The following is a 12076-nucleotide window of genomic DNA, read 5'->3' as shown; positions in this document are numbered from 1 at the left end:
CCTGCCACCCCTGCCCACCCCAGGAGGACACCCAAGGATGGAGGGACCCACCCCAGGGACATTCAGGTAAGTTCAGGTAAGTATAATTTTTTATATTTTTTAATTTTTTTTGGGTGGCATAGGGGGGCCTTATTTGTGCCCCCCTACATGCCACTATGCCCAATGACCATGCCCAGGGGACACAAGTCCCCTGGGCATGGCCATTGGGCAAGGGGGCATGACTCCTGTCTTTACTAAGACAGGAGTCATGAAATGGCGTCTGGGCGTCGTAAAAAAATGGCGCAAATCGGGTTGAGGCGATTTTTTTGCCTCAACCTGACTTGCCCCATTTTAAGACGCCCTAATGTCATTTTTGCCCAACGCCGGCGCTGCCTGGTCTACGTGGTTGTTTTCCACGCACACCAGGCAGCGCCGGTCTGCTTGCGCCGGCTAACGCCATTCCATAAATACGGCGCCCGCATGGCGCTTCAGAATGGCGTTAGACGGCGCTAAATTTTTTGACGCTAAACTGCGTTAGCGCAGTTTAGCGTCAAAAAGTATAAATATGGGCCTTGGTATGAAATGTGTCAATACTTTGCAACTGAAATGTAGTTTCAAAACTTTGAAAAATGACTGACTCCCAAGCTGGGGTAGTAATGCTTTCACAAACTGGAGCCCTTTTCCTTTCTGAATGTTCAAAAAAACTTTATTTCGGATTAGACAGTGGTCCAAGGGACTGCTGCTCATTCTTAAACAAACTTTTAAAAAAATAAACTTCTTTTTAAACGGAAGCCCATTTCCTTCAAAGGAAAATGGGCTGAATTGAAAAAAAAATCTTTATTGAAAGCCTCTCACAAACATAGTGGTCCGCTGACCCTAGCAGGCCAAATCCTCATGATGGCTTCCAAATAAAGTGAGTTGCAATTTTTTACCTACCTTATTAATATTCATAAAGTAGGTCTGATAGAAACCTACTGCAAATTAGAAATTTACAAACCATACTTTTGGCACTTATGTCAGTTCATAAGATTATTTACCTGTTACAAAATGTCAGTTACCAGTTGGCATTAGATAGACAAAGTACTTTGGATGGATTCACTGGTTTGGTCTGTCATACCTAGCTGGAGTAATCATATTGCTCTACTGACAACCATGCTGTTGGAGAGACCTTTTCTACTATGCCTAACCGTAAATAGGGGGTGCACTTAAAGTTTCACCATATACAACAGTTGTTAGTTACCTTTTTTTGTAACTGCAAATAGTAAGTATAAATAACATTTAGGGGCTGATTTAGAGTTTGGCGGATGGGATTACTCCATTCACTAATGTGACAGGTGTCCCCACCGCCATATTATGAGTCCATTTGTCCTATGGACATCTTAATACTGCAGATGGGATTTCTGTCATTTTTGTGACACAGTAACTTATCTGTCAAACTCTAAATCAGGCTCTTAGTACAAAAAAGTAAGCAGCCTGTTAAAAGAATTAGGGGGTCATTACAACATTGGAGGGCGGCTACCGCTGCCCGTCAAGCTATAACCGCCATGCGGCCGCCAATGCTGCCGCACTCCCGCGGTGCCCATTACAACATCCCTGCTGGGCCGTCAGGCGCAAACCTAGTTTACGCCCGCCGGCCCAGTGGGGATGCGGCCGCTCCTAATGGAGCTGGCGGTGTTGCGGCCATGCGACGGGTGCAGTAGCTCTGTCGCGCTTTTCACTGTCTGCTATGCAAACCCCCAGAAACAGGCTGGCGGGAGGGGAGTCATAATCCCCAGGGCAGCGCTGCTTTGGCGGATTATCACCACCGGGGCTAAAACGGCGGGAAACCGCCGGCCCCGGCAGTGCGACCGCGGCGCTACCGCCTCAGTCATAATATGGGTCTCCGTACCGCCAGCCTGTTGGCGGTACGGACGCCACTTTAGCCCTGGCGGTCTCCGACGGCCAGGGTCGTAATGACTCCCTTACAGTCAATTGTCATTTCAAGTGACCAGGACCCTTGGTAGATAAAAGTCAGCTGGAGCATAACATCTAAAATACATAGAATTGAAGCATAACAGCTAAAATACTTAGAATTTTAGAAGAGTCAATGTACGTTTTTTCTCCATATATGTAAATGGGGCTTAACCATGTATGACACAAACTTGTTACTTTATGCATAAACTTATCCAATGAGTAGGTGGCATGACCTCCTTCCTGAGGATGCACAAAATGCCCTTGATCAGAAGATATTATTCATAAATACAATGCTAGATGTATTATTCTCTTTAAATCCTGCTTCCATGTGCCAGGTTTGAAAGCGTGGTAATGCTTTTAGGGAATGAGCAAATGTATAACCTTGACTAAAATGGATATCACAGCTACTTAAATCATGAAAATTAGCAAGCATATTCAAAGCTACTCATTACTCGAAACTACTGTAAAATGACATCTATATCAGATCATAAAATATTGGTACAGTCTTGATTGTATGTGTAAACCTTAATACTGTAATGCATTTGGGTATATAAACATGGTATAAACAGGATGTCGGTTTTCACAATCCCATTTTACAGCAATTCAATAGAGAGTAGTCTCATCACTTATTTAGAAATCTCCTTACTATTGCATTCCCCATCGTCCTTAGAAACAGCTAAAGTAACAGTATTCCTGTACCTTTTTTTGCAAGAGCATTGGATGGACCACAATATTAGTCTAACAGTGATATACTGTCAGGGAGACCAGATCCTCGGGGCCTGCGCACGTTCCCAACATGTCCACCACTAGACAGCTCGAAAGCTCCAATAGATATACCACAGAGCCTGAGAGAGTCCACGTGGGGGAAAAGGGGATTAGGTAGGGAACAGCTGGGAAGGAGACCTGTAGGAAGCAAGAGGTTAAACAACACAATGTCAAGATATAATCACATTGACTTTCAATAGACTATGGTTCTAAGAGTTCTTATACTGTAATCATGGATAACCTAAGAAATGACTATAACTAGACCTCAAGAAATCTAGGTACCTGGAAAAATCAAAAATGGGTTAATACAATGTTTCATATGAGCTTTTCAAGAAATATCACATACTGTCTAGAATCTTCTTCAATAATGTTTCAGAATAAACATTGCATTTTTACATGAGGACAAAGGCTATCTGAACATTCCCTTGAAACAACAGGAACTGTACTAGGAACTTAATATGCACAAAGAATGTCGCATTTTGAATTGAGCGTTTCAAAGAAATCCAAAAGCTCAGGATAAATGTGTGCACCTCAACAAACACGGCACACCAAAGTTTTTAATGTCATGAAATGATTGCGCACACTGCTGATCTAAAAGCCAAGCTTTTTATGCCAGGGTTGAATCGCCCACACTGTTGTCAATTCGAACAAGAATATGCAAAGGACATGAAATGATCGCGCACACGGTTGCCGATCTGAATGCCAAGGGTTACATGTCAGAAATGAATTGTGCACTCTGCCGATTCAGACAAGAATATGCAAATGCCATGGAATGATCGCGCACACTGTTGCCGATCTGAACGCCAAGGGTTACATATCAGAAATGAATGGTGCACTCTACCGAATCGGACAAGACTATGCAAATGCCATGAAATCACACTCACGCACACAGAGAGTTTCACAACTAGGGCCAAAACTCGAATTTCCCAGCCCGACCTCCACCTTACCGCCCTGCTCAAGCATCACCAAATATAATGAGGGCAGGCCTGAAATATCAAAGTTGGCCTCTGGAACAGGAGCTCAGGAAGTTGCTGCTGCTCTGCACCGGGACCTCTGAATAGTGAGCACGTGGAGCTGGGCTGGCTCCCTTTTATAGAGTCAAGCCCAGCCCATAAACCACACCCAGTCATGCTGCAGGGAAAGCTTCTAGAAGGTCCTAGAAAGGGACCACACCATAACATACTCAGTAAGTCTGCAGAAATACCTTGCAAATGAACAGTTATTCCAAACATCATTAATAGTGTTTTTCAAGGTTAAACTCTGCAATGCAAAAGGTTAACATAGCGCATATAAACACAATGCATGAATTATGCTCTTGCATATAGACTGGGTTTTTGCATTTTTGTTGCCCGTAGAGCACGCACTGTCCTGATGTTGACATATACATGACAGTAACAATTAGAACAATTCCAATAATTAGTTCAAATATTTTCATACCCCATGGGTTGAAAACATTCCCCAACCACACCCAGTGGCCTATGAGACTTAGGTCAAAGGCCTTGCATCTCATGTAACTTCTTTACACTCTCCTTTTAATGGGAGTTATCTGCTTGTGAATACTAAGATAAGTATTGGGGAGAGGGATACAACATTCAGTCTCTACAATTGCACAGAAAACACGTTTTGGCTACTAAAAGGACTTCTGTTTTGAATCAGCATTTTGGTGTGAGCATCTAACTTTTCTGTCACTGATTCTAAAGCTATTGCCATTGAGATTGCAAATTCTTCAAAAAGTTCTGCAATTCTTATTTCATCTAAAGCACAAGTCAATCCATGCAGGAAAATTAAAGCCGGAAAGAACCTAGTAGTAGTTGAGACAACCTGTCTACATGTGTTAATTCTAAAGGATGATCATCAAAGTGTCTTATAGCTGAAATGATGTGTGGTGTAAAAAAGTCCGAGTCCGATTTAAGGGCAGCCCAAGGGTAAGCTTGTGACCCACAAATAAAATATGCATTAGCTCCCTATGGGTGCTATGTAACAAACACCAGTCAATGATGAAGACCGTTCTCAAAGAAAACAGATTCTAAGGGAATGTTCTGAACTGTTTAATCAATTAGGGCCAAACACAGGCCATAAAGGGCAGCTTTGTGTCTCATGCTTACAGAGTTAAGAGGGCATCAAAGTCTCCAGACTACAACATTCCACACCTACGTTTATGATGAGGAGGATCTGATAAGGCCTGTGTGAGCAAAGTTGTAGTGCCGTCTACTGGACTACAAACTAAGGTAGACCAATCACTACACTGGAGGGAATGGCAGCACTTAGTCAGTCAATCACGTAAAGTGGCTTGCATCTGAGAACAGAGACTGTAAAGAAAATATACAAGCTTTATGCAATATTGTAAGATTGCAACATCATTTGACTGTAAATCTAGTGGTGGAGTGGAGACGGGATTTAAATAGAGCATCATGGGTCGTCCCATACTTATTTTGTATGGGCTTCATTTTGTGCTGTTAGAAAGGATCACTCTTAGAGACCATAATGCTATTGGCAGGACATCAGGCCATTTTAACTGTGCTTCTTAACATATCTTCAATTACTTGTACTTAATGGTTGCATTATTGCTCTTCACCTTGCCCGCTGACTCTGAGTGATTAGCACAACAGAAATACTGGTCTATTCCTAAGTTCTACAAAATACCTGCACTACTGCTCATACAAAGTTTGCTCCTCAGTCACTACTGATTCTGATGAGCACTTTAAACTGAAGGACAGCATCTCTGAGTAACCACTAAGCTACTGTGATGGCATCCGCATTAGCATAGAGGGTCGTTTCCACCAATCAGGAGAAAATATATACAAGAACATAGGACTAATTTGCACATTTAGTGCCTAATTTAGATGTTGGTGGTAACAGTCCTGCAGTCAGGTTTTCAGCTGCTGCAGTGACGGTCCTCCTGCCATATTTAGATGTTGGCGGTCCAACAGCTGAAAGCCAGTATTCAAACCACTGTCTCCTCCAAGAAATGTTGCCCACGTCGATGGTGGGAGAGGAAAAGTGGATGCCGGCCGGACTCCACTCAACCTTCCCGCCGTAGAGATTTGGATGTGCCTTACATCAAAGAAAAAAGTGGCGGTCCAACCTCCACTTCTGAGTTGGCGGGTTGGGTGAAAAATGTGTGGAAACTCACCTTTTTTTCCCCATTCCACCTCCGTCTTCGACTGGACACAACTGGACAACACGTGCTGTCACTGCTGCCACCACCAAATGTAGAAAAAATGACACATCCCCGTTGCTGGATTCAAAGGTAGAGACGCCGCATTGCCAAGGTACGTTGAGTGGGTACTGCACGGGATGTCAGGACCACTGCAGGCATATAAATGTCACAATCATTATTTTAAATCACTGTGACATGCACATGTTGGAGAGACACTTATGTCACACATGGCTTGGAACACACTGGTACAACATGTATACTGCACACATACACAACTTTCATTGTGGTGTCATCATTCATTGTCAAATGAATGCTGGCACCACAATGACGGTACACTCACACTGGACAACAATGCTCATTTGAGCGCATTGCAAGGGGACCTGTACTGGTAGGTTTGTGCTATCTGCTGTGAGTCAGTACGTGTATGTGTGTCTGGCTGGTTGAGGTGGAGGGGGCTGGAGTGGGTGATGTGGTTTGTGTGTCACTTGCATTTGAGATCGGTGTTGTGTATATTCTGTTGCCATGTGACACTATCGGGTGGCGGATGTTGTCATAATGTGTGTAGTTATGCTTGTGTGTGAGTGTGAATGTGTAGCTGTGTTAGTCTTTGTGGTTGTGTCGTGTGTGGGTGCAGTGTCAATGGTGTGTGCATTTTCTGTCATGGACTTATGTCAATGTGTGTTTTCTGCATGTGCAGGTTGTGTTAGAATTGTAATGGATGGTGGGTATGTTTTATGTAGTGTGTAGTGCAGGGGGAAATATATGGCTAAGGGACAGTGTGTATCACTCACCTCTATTCCATAGCCGCTGCCATTGTACGAAGTCTACTGGGTCCTGCTGGAACTTTAACATCTAAATATGGTGGGCACCATTGACTTGACGGTCTTTTCTGGTCCGCTGCTGAAGCGGCTTGGTGGTAACACTGTTAAGATCTAAATCAGGCCCTTAGGCATCTGAATAAATTCTATCTGGAAGTGCACAAAGGATCCCCAAGGGGGAGAGTGAGAAATTTGGGTGGTCTTTATGCCATTTGCAACATTGTATGACAGGCATACGGTACAGGATTGGCAAACAGTTCTGAGCTATGGAAGAAAAGAAGGGCACATACCATTGGTCTGCAGCTTCATGTATCACCCCATGAGGGACTGCTCTGTAGCAGAACCTGGTGTGGTTGGGGAGCAGCTTTTGGGGTTATGGCATATCTAGGAAAGTGTTTTGTCTCAGTTTGCTTTTGTTCCCCTGTTTGAGACTATTCCTGTATTCAAAGAGCACGGAATACAGTTAGCATTAAAACATACACACTATTACGTGCAAGTCTCTAGTAGAGCTTATCTTCAACTTCACTGAACCTTACCTAGAATTTGAGATTATTAAGCAAACAGTCACCAATTCCGGCTCTTGGTTTTGAGCAGTGTTAACTCACAACTCCTGCTTATGCCACTTGGGCGAGTCTCAGGTTTGTTAGTGCACAAAACTAGATTGCCCCAAACCAGAAAGTCCACAGTTTCTACGAGGTTCTTACAGTCTCAAACCCTTGGCCAAATAACATGTCTGTCTTGCTTGGCTTGATTTTCTCTCGGTTGTTGCTGCTATTTTTAGTGCACACTAACTTGGTGTCCTTGATAACTTTCTCTTGTTTCCTTTTACAAGCATTGCCCCAGTTGTGCCACTGTGTGATACAGGACTGAGCTGCAGAGTGTTTGAAGTCCAGTGATGTTCAGATGCAGGTAAGTGGAGAGCTTAATGAGGAAGATCCTTCTTCCACAAAGTCCAGGAAGTTAGGTACCAGCCTCATGGAAGGGGCATGGTATTTATACCTGCCCCTTCAAAACGGCCACCGGTCATGTGATTGCATAGGCAGGGGAGCAGTGCAGGGATCAGCTAATGGGAGCAAAAGCAAGTAAATACCTAAAATGTTTAAGCCATGCAAACAGGGTAGGTAGAAGGGCAGGTGTGTTGCATCTCGTACCAATGGATACGAAAACCCATGCTTAATTTCAAATCTTCCATTATGTGGTGCGATTCTTCTTCCACCTTGTGATTTAATGAGAATTGGGTTATTCTGGGTACCGTTTTCTTGGGGGTGACCTTCACATATGCAGGTTCCATTCAGTAGATTAGTCTCACATCATTGAACCCCATAGACCATAATATGGACAGAACTTTTAAATTCATTCTGTACATCAAGAGACAGGGCAACCTTGTTTGCTTACTCTGGGCATCTCAAGCTCTAGCAAAGTAATGTAATGACTTTACTATCTTGTCTTAGAGCATGGATACTCCCTTGACCTAGAGGAGTAGCTGTTCACTCCATCGTAAAATAGAGATGCAATCGTTTATTTCAAGGTTAACTGTTGTTAAGGAAAGGAAGTAACCAGGGAGTCCTGAGCTTCACTTTAGAAGCAAGTTCGCTTTTAAAGACATCGTGCAGCAAAAGTGTAAAAATATAACGGTCACTTCAAAATTGAAGTGTATTAGATTAACATGGAGTCCATTTCACCTAAGTAGAATTTATTGTATCAGTACAGTGAGAAGAATTCATTTCAATGTGATACTTTTCAAACAAGAATTTAGAAACATACATTTTCACCTCTACCCTGACAGATACGCCAATAGTGATATTAAACAAGCAAGTCAGATGTTATGTGCACTTTTTGAGTGATCTGGGTTCCTAGTATAGATGAACAACATTATAGTTTACTAAATCAAACACAGGAGCTGATTTGTACGATGCAGACCCTGAATCTAAAATTACGCAATTGCCCAGGAGCACACAATTTGTAAAAGTGGGGACGCCAAGATTAATCCCAGGTTTTCTAGTTTCATATTGCTCAATTCAGCCACTAGATGTATATCCTTCGCTTCGCCTAGCAATATTTAACCGCCAGTCCTATCAACCTCCTCGCCCGACCACCATTCTGCTGGCATTGATGCAGCCCTCGGGCACATCACAGACCAAACTTTTTGGCCCTTGGGAAATATTTGTGAGTACCTATGTCTTAGAGGTATATTCAAGAAATCCTCTTCTGGAGTACAAAACACAATACAATTCAATTTACAGAATATTTCCTTTTCTAACACATTTGTTGGAGACATTAAGCAAATCAGAAAGAAATGCTTGTCGCTTAATCAATCAATCAAACATTTATAGAGCACGGCAGATCGCCAGTGAGGGCCTCGAGGCCCTGGAGCCGTATGCTGCTGCATAGAGGTATGATCATTTGAACATCCAGGTCTTTAGTCTCTTCTGAATTGCTGGATTGACGGTGGTTCAGGCCTTGGCTGCCAGGAGCGAGGAGGAGCATCCTCCAATGTTGGCTTGTTGAATCCGTGGGGTGTCTGCCAGGAAGAGGGAACCTGATCTATGGTTTTCTGGCCGGTTGGTGAAAGGTCAGGTGTTTGTTGATGTATGCTGGTTCTTCATTGTGGAGGGCTTTGTAGGCATGGGTCAGCATCTTGAACTGGCATCTCTTCTGAATCAGGAGCCAGTGTAGCTTCTTGTGGTGTGGGTCCTGCTGGGGAAGTTGAGTATGAGTTCTTGCCACTGAGTTCTGTACTGTCTGGAGTCTCTTTAGGAGGCATGCAGTAATTCTGACTTATTGTGTGGTTCTGTAGTCCAGTCTGCTGGTGTTTCTTCATTGATAGCTTGCTATCCAGGATGATGCTGAGGTTGTGGGCATGGTCTGTTGGGGTTTGCTGAGCTGTACCAGCCACATGTATCAGTCCATGGCGAGGTGCTGTTCCCAAAGATGAGGACTTTCATTTTTTTGGTGTTGAGTTTGAGATAGTTGTCCTTCATCCCATCCGCTGCATTCATCAAGCACCTGTGGAAGTTTGCTTTTTTGGTGGAGGTATCTTTGAACAGTGAGAGGATGAACTGTTTGTTGTCAGCATATGAGATGATGTTGAGTCTGTGTGATCTGAGGATGATGGCCGGGGGTCATGTCGGTGTTGAAGAGAATCGGGCTGAGGGACAATCCTTAGGGCACTCAACAGATGATTTTTCTGGGCTCTGAAGTAAACGGTAAGTGAAAGATCCTTTGGGTTCTGCCAGTGAGGTATGAGGTGATCCATTTGAGGGTATTTAGTTGAATCCTGATGTGGTGGAGTCTGTTAATCAGGATTTGGTCATAGAGGGTGTCAAACATGCTTCCCGAGGTTCAGGACGGCTTTAATGTCATCTGTGGCTGCAATTAGGATGGTCTTGGTGCTGTGTTTAGCTCAAAATCTGGATTTTGGGTGTTCCAGGAGATTGAGGTATTCTAGTTGTTGGGTGAGTTGCTGGTTGATTGCTTTCTCAAGGACTTTTTGCTGGATAGGGGAGCAGAGGCGTGGGCCAGTACTTCTTCAATTTGGCTGGACTGGCAGATTTTTTTTCAGGAGGGGCCTTACTTCAACGTATTTCCAGTCCTCCTGAAAAATGGCCGCAGTGATGGAAGTAATCAGGACCTCCCTGAGCTCGTCGCTGATTTGTCTTGCTTCCGAGGTTGAAGAGATGGTGGGGGCAAGGGTCTGTGGGTGCTCCCGAGTCCACAGAGTTCATGATAGAGATAGTGTCTTGTGTGCTAGTTGATGCTGTCTGCGGTGGAGGCTGGCATTTTAAGTTTTTGAAAAAGGCTGAGATCTTGTTGTGGAAGAAGTATGTGAGGGTGTCCCACAGTTCCTGGGAGGGAGTGATGTAATTCTGCGTGGATGTGGGATTGGTGAACTCGTTTACGATGACAAAGAGTTCTTTGCTGTGGTTAGCGCTGGCTTTGATGCTGTCTGCTAGTGTGTTCCTCTAGGTTTCTTTCAGGAGGCAGTGGTACTGGTTGAGAGGAGTCCTGAAGGTGGTGTGGTCTTCTGTTTGTTTGCAGATGTGCCACTTCCTTTCAAGTTGTCAGCAGTTGCATTTTGTGGAGTGCAGTTCCTCGTCGACCAGTTGCTCTTTTGCTTTGTTCTTTAATCTTGGCTGTCTTTGAGGGAGTGATGGCAGCGCATTCTGTGATCCACTGGGTAAAGCTCTTTTCTGCTTGTTCAGGATCATGTGTAGCGTCTGGGAGGTGGGGGCAGGGAGTATTGTTCCATTGGTCTTTTTTTTTTGCTAATAGGTCCCACAGAAGTGGACACAGGATCAGTAATATGATAGGGGACTCTCCTATGTTTGCAACTACGGACATTCTAGAGAGAACTAAAGAGAGGGAATTCAGAGGTTATGAGAGCTGAACAGCCTGCACATATGTCAATAAGCCAAGTAGTGCACTTACCATCAATACCACAATTCACATAAGGGTCCTTTTAATCTGCAGAAATTAAGATATGCATAACAAAGTCTGAACATGTCTGGCTGTCCTACATTTAGGGGTAAGGATTCAAAGCAATTTGATGATATCCAATGAGCATTAGGACAATTTTGTTTCCAATGCACCATTTGACCATGAGCAAAGGAAGAACCTCCTACTCCCCTGGCCTCTCTTCTGCTCCTTCCATTCCCAAACCCAATTCTTCCACCTCTCTGCCCTCTTCTACCACCCCCTTTGTAGAGCCCTTGTCTTACTCATTTAATTGCCCTCTGTATTTTTTTTCAAATTTAATTCAGCATTTTCTCTCTTTGTTTCCTGGGAGGTTAAGCAGTGGTTAGTGTCTCTTACCAGTAAATCAAGCTTCTTAGTTTGCCATCCAGTACATATATGGTCAGCTGACTCAACATTTGGTAATAATACCAGTTCAAAAACAGCACCAACAGTTTCCAGAGCCATCTCCATTAAAAGGGTTACACCTGAATACCTTTTAAATACATCTTTAAGTCTGCCCAATCAATCAGATGGTGCCTCACCCCTATTTTTTGCAATTCTAGATCTTAGTTCAAACAGAGTTAATTGGTCACAGCTCCTCAGTCACATTTAACAATGAATCGTTTGCAATATTCAGTTCCCCATCATTCCCAGGGCCCCTCTTGGGGGCCCCATGTAGATTGTTCCACCAGTCTTTCTCTCACCTCACTTTGCACATTAATCTCAATAAATTATATACATCTGCTAGTCGTGTCCATGTATACACTTATAGTTATTGTTAAAACTGTTACTGAGGAACTGTTTCTTGATGCTCATTAAATTGGAAGGTCCAAGGAACATGGACCATAGCTGGAGAGAGAGAGTAGGGGCTGCCTTCTCGACAGCTGTCTTGTGCTCTGCCACAAGCTTTCTAGTGTGATTAGGTAACTGTGTTCTCATTGGTCTG

This window comes from Pleurodeles waltl, chromosome 5, assembly GCF_031143425.1.
Source record: "Pleurodeles waltl isolate 20211129_DDA chromosome 5, aPleWal1.hap1.20221129, whole genome shotgun sequence".
Lineage (NCBI taxonomy): Eukaryota > Metazoa > Chordata > Amphibia > Caudata > Salamandridae > Pleurodeles > Pleurodeles waltl.
The sequence above is the reverse complement of the archived record's forward strand: the minus strand, read 5'-3'. Positions refer to the sequence as shown.